The sequence below is a fragment of the Varroa jacobsoni genome, unplaced genomic scaffold (assembly GCF_002532875.2).
Source record: "Varroa jacobsoni isolate VJ856 unplaced genomic scaffold, vjacob_1.0 scaffold_1015, whole genome shotgun sequence".
Lineage (NCBI taxonomy): Eukaryota > Metazoa > Arthropoda > Arachnida > Mesostigmata > Varroidae > Varroa > Varroa jacobsoni.
Genome location: NW_019213917.1, coordinates 66,305 through 77,363, shown reverse-complemented (window position 1 = coordinate 77,363; position 11,059 = coordinate 66,305). Strand labels below are relative to the sequence as shown.

Here is an 11,059-nt window from a genome sequence, read left to right as displayed (position 1 = left end):
AACAGGAATGAGTTGTTCACTGTCTCTCGCTGTGCAATTATATTAGCCATAGACACGTATTTATTCATTCATTTATTATTGTTATGGCGCATCGGACACGCTCATTTGGCATGATGCCTCATCATGTGACCGATATTCTTCAGCGTTTAGTAAACTGACATTACGTTGTCTGGCGCTTTTCAGGATTTCTGCGGGGCGGGACCCCGTTTTTTGCATAACGAGTGGATTTCGTATGCCGTCCAGACTGCTTTCTATGAATATGCGGCAACATACCTACACAATTCGATCTTCCGTTGCCCTAAAGCACGTCGTGCAGTCGAAATAATAGGCGTAGTGATCGTGACCGCTCGTGGGTGGAAAGGGTGGATGCTCAGTCCTTTTCGGTGGTGATCCTCTCCTAATGGGCTAGAAAAGGAGGTTTTTTCTTGGCTTTCTTCCAAAAGTCCGCGCGAATCACACCCAAGTACGTACGCACGTACCCTAGCCTATATGCCTTCGTCCAGAAAAGAGCTTGCCCTCTGTTGGCGTACAGCTTTATTTGCCTCCGCGTCGCCCAGACAACAAATTGGAAACACCAACGGTTCGGCTTAAGGACTAGTCGTGATCCCGTACGACATGTTATGTTACTTTCTTTAGAAATGAACCCACGAACCTTCCATCGAACAGATCTTTGATCCCTCTTTTAACGTCGATGTACTGAGAACGCTGTTTTTGATAGTGGGTATATAAGTCGGCGGTCTTGCAGTATAGTCTTCGAGGTTCACAGTGCCAACACGTTTGGGGTCTTCTACTCTCTTTTACCTTGCCTTGATAACCGCAACTCCTAAGGGCGGCCGCTGCGCCTTTATATGATCTTGGTCAAAACATCAACAGCAGCAGCAGCAGCAGCAGATATTCCCTGTTGAGTAAATGCGCCTCCCGGAGAGAGTATCGGGCTTCTCTGACATATAGTCTCGCACCGCTCAAACTGGTACGGCGTAAGAATTATCTCTGATAAAGACGATTTCGCAATTTTTGGACGTTAGCTAAGAGCACGCACAGTTTTAGCATTGCTCCCCACTCATCTAGCAGCTCTTATCTAGCACAGATTAACTGTTCGAACTAGACTTCCTTTAGAATTGGTTGTAGAGTTCCTTTTTGAAGCCGCATCGTGAAGTCATATTCTACGTACACGAATCTAACAAGACACGAGACGTCTCTCGCAAGTACTGTGACACTTTCAATATCATGTGACCGGCTATACACCCGCGGTTTTCTCCTAAGAGTTCGGACCCTTTCATCCATGTCCCTGGCTGGGCTTCTTCGAACACCAGTTAAAGCAATGCCGCCCGACCACTGAGGCACTCGACAGGTCGGCTGACCAACGCGGCCATATAGCCAAGGATCCCATTAAAAATGAAACAGATTTACTTCGCTTGGTCGTTAGCTGAAAGGAATGAGTGCTTCAGAATCGTTCGCCGTCTTATACATTTAATTAATACTTAATATTATAATTACGCTGACCATTACATGACATATACATATGAACGCGTTTAAAATGATTTAAATAACGTAACTTTTTTGACAGATAGCTTTATACATGAATTGGTCTAACGTAAGCATAAATATACGAGCGCGCAACTCGAGCTTAGTTTGTACCCCTCCTCTGTGTGTTACTAAGCAGTTACTGAATGCGTCGACTTGTGTTTTGTAACTGGTAGAAGGTTATCCTTTATCACTATTTTAAGACCTGGCTCCATAAGCCTATGGTTTTAAATGTACACCCCAAAAATACGAGACAAATGATCATGTAACCTTTATGATAAATACGTATACGGTAGCATTTTTCTATCCTAGAAGAAATCTCTTCTTTTCAAACTACGTCTTTACCAGTCTGACGAGCAATTCTCGTTAAGTAGATTTCTTGCTGTGAGAAAAGTCTTTAAAAAAACTTTATTGCGCAGATACCCCCAGACTCTTGCAAGCGACCTATAAAAAGGCGCGACGCTGTTGCACTAAACCTAATAGCGGCTTTTCAATAACATATTTGATTGACTTCGCAATTGTACAATACTAGAGTATGGGAACTGACTCAGCCAAACTATCTGATCAATAATGTAATTATAAATTTTCCATAAAACGTTTATTTGTTGCAATTTCATGAACTTTTGACAAAACACTTCCAAAAAGTGGTTATTTCAAGCCATTACCATATTGCCAGGTGACTGTGCCACTCACAAGTAAGGTGAAAGCCCTCCAAAGTGAACCCGTTTACCCTTCAACCCGGTGCAATATATAGCTTCACAATATGGGATGTTTTAACCTTTATAGTCCTAGTTTCGTAACCACATGCTTCATTGTACGGTAACAAATCACTAAGCCTATTATTTCCAAAGCACCTGTTTCTGACGTTCCACAACATAGAAAAAAGAAGTGCTCTGTCCTGTTTTAGAATATCGCAATAGCACAAACTGTTATGTGCATCCCCTATTAAATACATTTATTCTACATAGATATAAAACACCATACGCCACGGAACAGTTCGTGAACGTTAAATGTTGTTTAAATTGCCCAGAGTCTAATTAGTGAGTCGTATAGTTTTAGAAGCAGGCCGACCCAGATCTCAAAGCCACTAGCCAGAACCACCACGTGTTCCAGTTGGTCAGAAACTATCTTGAAGTATCTTTTGGCGTGGCTAAGACAACGTGAATGTACGAACTTAGCAAAAAACTTTGCAAGCGATTGGTAGGTTTTGCCAGACCTCCAGTTGGCCGGTAAGAATCTATTAACATAAAGCCGTTTTAATCTCTGCCGTAGCCGTGGGCTGCATATCTCCTTGACTTTCTTTGTCCCCTGCTCTATTCTTTGCGAGTGCACACTCGGCATAAATATCGACCCTTTTATCCCCGCTCCGCCCCACACCCCGCTGGTTGCTGTATCTCTGTGCTTCTAACCTACCTAAGCATCCTCTCTAGAGGATATCGTGCGAGTACATGACTGTGTGGACTTTCATTAATTTTACCTAGGCCAATGGGTTAGGGCCGGCGTAAGCAAATGAACGAATCGAGCAACCAGTTAGACGGCCAACAAGAGGAAACGAGATAAAGGGAAATGGAATGGAGGCAAGATCCAGCGTAAGCGCTGTGCTTTTACGTTGGATGCCATAAGAGAACGAGCGGTTCGTTGTTTGCGAGCTTACGCTTGCTTAAGCGGGTTAACAAAAGATAGCTGGATGAATGAATGGGGGCGCTGCAAACATCTCGAGAGTTGTTACGGAACTAGTGGGCGGAGCTGGCACCCTCAGGCCTTACCCTCACATTGTTTACAAATGAAAATATTCTCTACTAGGAGAAGGTAATGGACTACCTGTTGAAGGCAGCAATTTTCCGTCGTTCGACATTGACCCTAATCGCTAACTATAAGTTATGGACACAAATAGAATAGACGATGGTAAGCTGAAGTTGTTGTGGTGTTTTTGTGATACCTTTTAGCTGGTTGTTTCTCATATGGCGTCTGCTTAGATCATAAAATTGGCCGATTGATACACTAATGAAGCATTCGCTAAGCAGGGTAACGAACAAAATGCGGTGGTTTAGATTCGAAGGCGGCTGAGTAAACGGCCGAATTCCGGATGAATGCCGGCGAATGAAAAATGCCAGTTTCTTGAACATATTCCTATGGCGATACCGGACGTAAAAGTTAAAACATTTATTTACGTGATTGATTATGCATTGACTACAAAGCCAACCTGCGTTTCATTTGCTATTACCATGCTCATGCTACATTTCAAACCAATCCGTCCTGTTCAGTAGGTAATTCTTGTCTCAATTACTATTCTACTTCATTATATAATGTTTTTGCAGCGATTTTTAAATTCGCTCAGCCTAAATAATCTAGATCATCTCTTAATATTAACAATATATCCAATATATAACAGCAGTATAACAACAGTAATCGTTCGCTCCCAGTGATTTTTACGTTCCACTTTGCACTCAAGAGTCTTTTCCTAAAATTTGTCATTGTTCTTACTCAACAAACGCTCATCGCCACATAGCCGAATGGGAGCACATTCGAAATACGCAAATAACGAAATGCATTCGAAATCTACAGTGAGACAACGTGAGCCTCGGAGAACTACTCGTATCTAAGCGTCATCAAGTGATCAGTTGTTATTTTTGTGGCCAATGCTTGAAATTATAACTTGAATAACAATTACCATGCGTTGTCAGGAACTGCTTTAAAAATAAATAAGACTCGGAAAAGCCTTTCTGCCCATCGCGCCGATAAATTATGTACTTAGTTTACTTGAATTCGCTCAGTTTCGTAATAGTGAAACCGGCTTGATTCTACACTCATCTAACCTGCATTTATAACCTAACTAGATCTTGCTTAAAGAAGAACATAAGTACTGTAAAGTATGCAGGGACATAACGTGCGCCAAATGCAGTACTAATAGCGACAAGTACGAAAAGAAAGCCGATTAGAAATCATGAACAAAGATGGTGGCAAGCGATGATACTATTTCAATACAATTATCAGAGAAAAACACATCCCGTGTTTATTTCTTCTAATATTCTTTTTTGACCTCCCGGGATTCGGGAGACCAACGATCCCAAACGGTCCTCAGCTTTAAATTGCTCGCCATAACAATCCATCTGAGTAAACGTCAATAGGGATCTCGTTCTTGGCGACCCGCAAATCGAAACAGGAGGAAATGGCCCTGTTCGACCTTGTTGCGTCCGATCTATAGCGAGTGAGTACTTAAACATAAATCCCCTCTAGAGCAACGTCGTATGAAGGCTGTATGTCTTTTTCTTGGATTTATCGGTGCATTCATTTACCAAACTGGGTATTGCAATTCGCTTCTGGCGTAATTTTTCCAGCTTGAATTCTGGCTATGCTATTATTCCTGACGCTAGAGCTTTAGAGCTATATATAGCCAGTGAAAAATACTTTCGATGAAAGTTGCATTTTAAGAACTCACTCAAGCATTTTCGATAGCCATATTTGGTGCCTAGGGAGAGAAATTTATCACGGCTACTAAATTACCGGAATCGAAGTTAATGCTTCGGAGGAGAACTGTTGCTTCTATTTGAAGCACCATTCGGTACAACAATTTTATTCTCAAATTTGCTTAATCATCGTATGCTCGCATATTTCGATAGGTAAACTTCCTCTCAACTAGCTTGATTATTGAGCGAAATATGCTCGCAGAAAGCGGACTTGGCAGACGTGTTCAATGGAATGAGGGACATAAATGTAATTATATCCAACAATTGGAGACTAGATAAGTTCAATAGCAAACTCGCGAATGCATGATAACTAGCTCGAATGAGATATGCCAATACAATGCTTATTAAAGGTTTTGTCCAGTTGCAGGAGCCGAGGATGCAGAATAAGCCTAATACAAAGTGAGTATTGCATGTGCGGTTTAGCTGACGAGCTTCTTGTTCCACTTTGTTATTATGATTATGTGTCTGGAATAGTTTCCTAGTCAGCTGGCAATTGCGAGTCGAAGTGTGTCATGATGGCGGGTTTCTCGATTCTGGATGCGTTTCTGACGTGAACTGCTAAAACTTTTCCGCTAGAGAAACAGCTAAAACTCTACGCGAGCCTATCGACGCTTATTCGGATTATGTGCAGCTAACGGAACCTATGTCATAATGGTATCCATTCTTCGTCGGGTTCTTGTCGCGTCTCTGCCCTGTCGCTATTCACGGTATAGTGTGATATTTTAACGCCTCCGTACTGCCACTCAAAAGTGTGGAAAGACTCAGTTTTTAAAACCATCACACTTTAACTGCACTTAGTGATAGAACGAACCGCTCTAAAGATGAATTAATTCGTTCAAACATATTCTAGCGTAACCCGTGAGCGCAGCGTAAGCGGAGTTCAATATGTCTTTTAGCCTCGCAATGGTCAACAAGCTGCTCGTCCCGTGTGAACTTCGTCACTAAGCTGAAAGTATTCCGAAGTAGAACGAAAATATTTGGTTAGACTAGAAATTCTGTAATGAATAGAAAAATGAATAGATCAAAGCCCGTATGCTGCTTGAGAATTTTACATTGTATTGCATACTATACATTATTTTAGACAAGAACGTTCCCGTTCAAATTGTCAAAGCTCTGTACGGCCCTGTATTGTTGAATCATCTCTTTGATTATAGGTTTCCTATATAGCACTTCATTTGCTTTGTTATGGTTTAGCCGAAGTAAATTGGGTCCGTAGAATCAACTGATGCATCTGCAGAATTACCAAATACTGTTCTATGCGGGGCTGTATGCAAAACGGAGCTTGACCTTAAATCTACGCAATTCTTTTGCCATGAGCTGTCAAATGAAACTTTTCGTGCCAAAGTAAAAATAATTTTTTGAAAAAACCCATAGTAAGGTATATGACAGGACCAATTTCGTATCGAAGGGCCATCGAAGATAGTGTCATACAGGTCGCTAGTGATTGCTGCTAATGACGATGCAATAACAGTGTGTATGGCTACTAAATCGAGACGCACATGATGTAGTACGGCTTTGGAACCTAACACGGACAGAAAGGAATCAGCGATATGAAGCGACGGCAGTATCGGACGCAAAATTCGAAACCTTGTGTTTAGGCCCCTTAGTAAGTGAGCCATTGTGTTCTATAATATACTGATAAATTTTCTTTTATAAAAGTCGCTCGTTTTTCGGCTAAATGCATCGTAAAGCATATAGCCCAGATAAAGAAAAAAAAAATAGTGCAGCTGCTACTATTATGCACATAGAGCACCGTTTAGTTTAGATAAATACAATAGTAATCGATCTTACAGAATTTAGAGACATGGCCCAGCACAAGTATTAGTCACGCAACGGAACTGAAACGAAGAGGAAATCCGCTTCAAGGTAAGCCTCGGTGACATTGTGTGCTCACAGAATTTGTGCGTTAGCCAGCCACTCAGCGAGCGCCCATACGGGAAGCGTACACAACGTGAGCGTCTTCACATTGACCAAGCTACTGACTCCAGAGCGATGTTTTGGCGTCAAATGATTCACTAGATTTTCGTTTCGCGGCCAGATTTTTAGAATTTTTTAAGGCTGTCGACAAACGACTGGACTCGGAACTGTCGCTACCGCTGTGGCTTCAAGTGCGCAAAGGACGGTTCGTACCTGGATGGATATCCGCCTCCAGCGCTTCCTGTCGACGTTTCCATCGTTTAATATTTCGAGTTTCCATTGAAAGGAGCCCCTGTCTATCTGCAACACGGGTTTCCCACCTTCCATGAGTCGTCCTTTCGTATGGGTGCATTTACTTTTAGAAATACCTAATGTCAGCTTACCCCGTGCCGGACGAAGAGAAGCAAATAGTGAAGGAATGCTGGCCGTCGCATGGCTTCTGTGACGACCAATTCTTTTTCAACCCGGCTCGCTACTCACTAGCGTGGTTCACTTGCTTTAGCAGACCATTATGTCGCTACGCTGACTCAACTACGAAAGCACGATGGGTGTGTGTGGCACGGATGCTCTGGAAGGGGTAAACTGGGCCAGCGGGAAGTGGGGCTGCGATGGACGAAAGACCACTTGGAAGCGTATCGAAAAAGGCGTTGGTCAGCTGACACCAATTTAGCTCACTCTGACAATTCGTCTCCTTTACATGTAAAAAAAAATGCAGAACTTTTCGGTTGACGCTAAAGACAATGTAGGTAACATCGTTAGTCGGTGCGTGAATTTCTCATTCAGTGGGGCTAATTTCCGGACGGAGCGAGGTCGCTACAAAGAATAGATCCGTTCATTTAACTGCCCATTTATGTCATGTTGCTGATTCAACTCAGTTGCATTTATCGTCTATTCTGTTCGGTAAAATGCATAGTGCAACTGGCTTGATGTGTGTTCTTTAAATGAACAATGGGATGAATATCGATAACAGAGTGTAAGGAGACCACGAATTGTTTTATTTGTACTGTTACATACAATTACCATATTTTAATGGAGGTATTGATGCTTAGAGACTGCAAACATAATTCGAAAAATATAGTATAACAGAGATCAAACTTTTGACAATACCATTGATGACCGGTTGTGTCTTCAACCACCCGTCCACGATTGCATTCCTACGAAGTTTACGAGGACACATCCGTATAGTCTGGCACCGATGAACTATACATGCGACGTATTTTCAATTCCTAACTAGCACACGAATATCAGGAATATGCATACAATGTATAATACAGTCATTGATAGGCTTTAAATAACCTCGTGAACCATCGATCGGTCTCACAGGATGTTACCACCACCAGTCAAGCTCGTAGAACCGTACCGTGTGTGGTACGGAAAAAAATATCAAGTGTAGTATGCGACTTGTATGTACTTCAAAGGTTTCAAAAGCTGATATTTGACAAAAATAAATAGATGAGTGTAACTGATCGATCGTAGTTTTAGTTTCAGTCTTACATGTTGGAAATATCGCCACGAACCATTGTCATGTTTCGGTTAGTCATCAGAGGTCTCATATAGACAAGTAATGAAGAATAGCGACAGCAGATGCAGCTTGTCGTTCTGTATCAAAATAGAACGTGAAAACGCAGCCTGTATCGGAAGACGGTGCGTCAGGACTGGCAGATCCAAAGGACACCGCTCTGTCGCATCCCTTTCACTTCGCTGTGATTAACGAAATCAAGAAAGCGCCACCTATATCTATTTTCATGTTATGATGCACTTACAATTGATCACGAATACAGTCAGAAATTTATTGCAGGAAAATGCGAAAAAAAAGTACTAAAAATAGTAACGTTGTTGAAATCTTCAATTAAATATCTGACTGAACCAAAAAGTGGCCTTAAGTCGACAAACATAACATTTACAGATTTTAATACAGATTTAATTGTGAATATCGAAGTAATCCATGTTGTATAATTATGTTTGAGACGAAAAGAAATCAGATGAACACGTTACGTTCGTGGAAGATCGTAGTATATAACATTGCCTCAGAAACCGTGCTTTTGCTGCCCAAAACATTTAAATCGTTTTTGCCAGTAATATGAGATATGCTCCCCATGTACTATTTCGGTTTTTATCTGAATGTAGCTTTAGCGGAAAACTCATCTATGAAGATTCGTGGGAAGAGTTCTGCGAGAGTAGAATGGATGGACGCTGTTCACATAAACGCTTCTTTTTCTGCTGTGAATCCACGAAGGGATGATAGCTGCTAGTATCTGACAAATCGGTTTCAGCTGCATTTTCAGTTCCAGGCTCACTGAATAGAATATCTCATGGAGAACGAATTTCAAAAGCCCTTAGCAGTCCTGAAATAAAGGCAAGGGTTTCGGGCGACTACGATGAGGTTTCCTGTGAAATGGTTCGCTTGTAAGTACGTGACGACCGTAGTAATTCTATCTTTTGAACTTCAAGTATGATTACCTTATTAGTAGTAGTAAATGCAAAGTCGTATTTTCTTTATACAGATCACCAAGTCCCTGCAATGGGCTATACGATCATATCAATCAGTTTGTCAAGGCGTAAATGCCATTATTCTGATCGAGGAAATCAGTAAATTAGTTTGACAACTAAAGTAGATTATCGTCATTCTTAGTATTGCTGGAAGAGCACTGCGAGTGGTTTTGCGCAATGGCAAGCAGGTCAGCGAACGGAAAATACTATCAAACATGTATAGAAGAAAGTTTGTAGATATAATTCAAAATACGGTTGCTTTATCCAACAAAATGCTGTTTGTGTTCTTTAGTCAGAATGAATGGCAGGAAGGCGTGGGTTGAAAAGATGCAATGGATTGGCTGGGTGGCTGACAGGTGCACTCGTACGCCTCACCGGCTGTAGTCCAACGGCGGCGGTACTTACATCCCTAAGGGACTACTCGATTGTAAGACATATAATGAAATGTCTTTTCCTCAGTCGGCCAGCCGACTCTAGCATACGCTGTGTAATATGTCGTCAAGTAAAGCAAATTTTTGTCCACGCTGATAGCGAGCTTCGTTCATGTTATACCAACTAAAAGGCAACAATTAGAAGATTTTTATTATGTTGAAATTACTTTCAAAGTTAAATTTTCTACATTTCTATAGTAGCTATTTAATAGTGAGTGCCAGCCTGAAATTAAAAGGGTGTGGCGTTTCGCAACAAATTGGCCGGTACAGAGTCGCTAGGAACATTTGAGCTTGGAACGAGAACCGTAATACTAAACAACATCAGTACTATAATGGCTGTACCCTATCCGTGTTAAAATTTTCGATGATAATAAAATGAAACTTGTTTCCCTTTAAAAGTAAAACTTTTCCAGAAGATACTTTCTATTCAAACGTCAAAATCATTCTTGAAACTTGCCGCTAGTGTTAATTTTGAATGAATGTAAAACGGAAAAAAATGCAACGGTTCTGATTGAGCCCTTAATAATCCTAATTAAAAAATATGACAAAAGCGCGGTTTGTGCGCATAACAACTATAAGACTGGCGTCCATCTGTCCTGTACTCTTATCAAATTTTATGTTACGAAACTGATTATGTAGGCGTATAGTAATAATAATAATAGTGATCGCCTCTTTGTGAAGCCATAGAGGAGTTAAATAGCGCATTACCTTTTCACTCTCACGGACTTTGCTGCAAATAGAAACTGTAACCTGGAAACACAGAGATCAAAGCGATAGGGACATTTCTATTTTGTTTAGCGTGAAGTCTTCAATATAATGTTGTATCTAAAAAGCCAAAAAAGTCCAGGTGATTCCAATTTAGCAAGGGCCAGGCTTCATTAGAATTATTATTTTTGCAAAAACTATTCCTTCTAACTAAAGTAGATTCTCTTCGATTTATCACCTCTAAACTCTATACGGGCTTTTTCTCTTTTTTATTAAAAAATTAATGAAAATTGCACCAAATATTACCATCAAAGCGCTTTACTTTATCTAATAAAACCGTGGCGTCCTTTTTATCTTAGATTAATGTTTATCGAAAAGTGTCTGGATTTGGTGCCAAGTAGCTTAATAAGCTCTCTAAAAGCAGTCGTCTTGGTCTAATGTCAGATGTTAAACAGATACACGAACATTTTGAAAAAAGTGTTATATGCTTTAAACGTATTGTTCGAACAATGATACCTATGAAAC

The 11,059-nt window shown here is 40.9% G+C and overlaps 1 long non-coding RNA gene across 1 annotated transcript; it reads left to right on the top strand.

Moving 5' to 3' along the window:
• Positions 1-3,549: 3,549 nt before the first annotated feature.
• Positions 3,550-10,233, top strand: LOC111265814 (uncharacterized). The gene is made up of 4 exons (XR_002683688.2): positions 3,550-3,791; positions 5,353-5,390; positions 9,036-9,314; positions 9,691-10,233. It is a non-coding gene; the product is annotated as an uncharacterized LOC111265814 (long non-coding RNA).
• Positions 10,234-11,059: the final 826 nt, after the last annotated feature.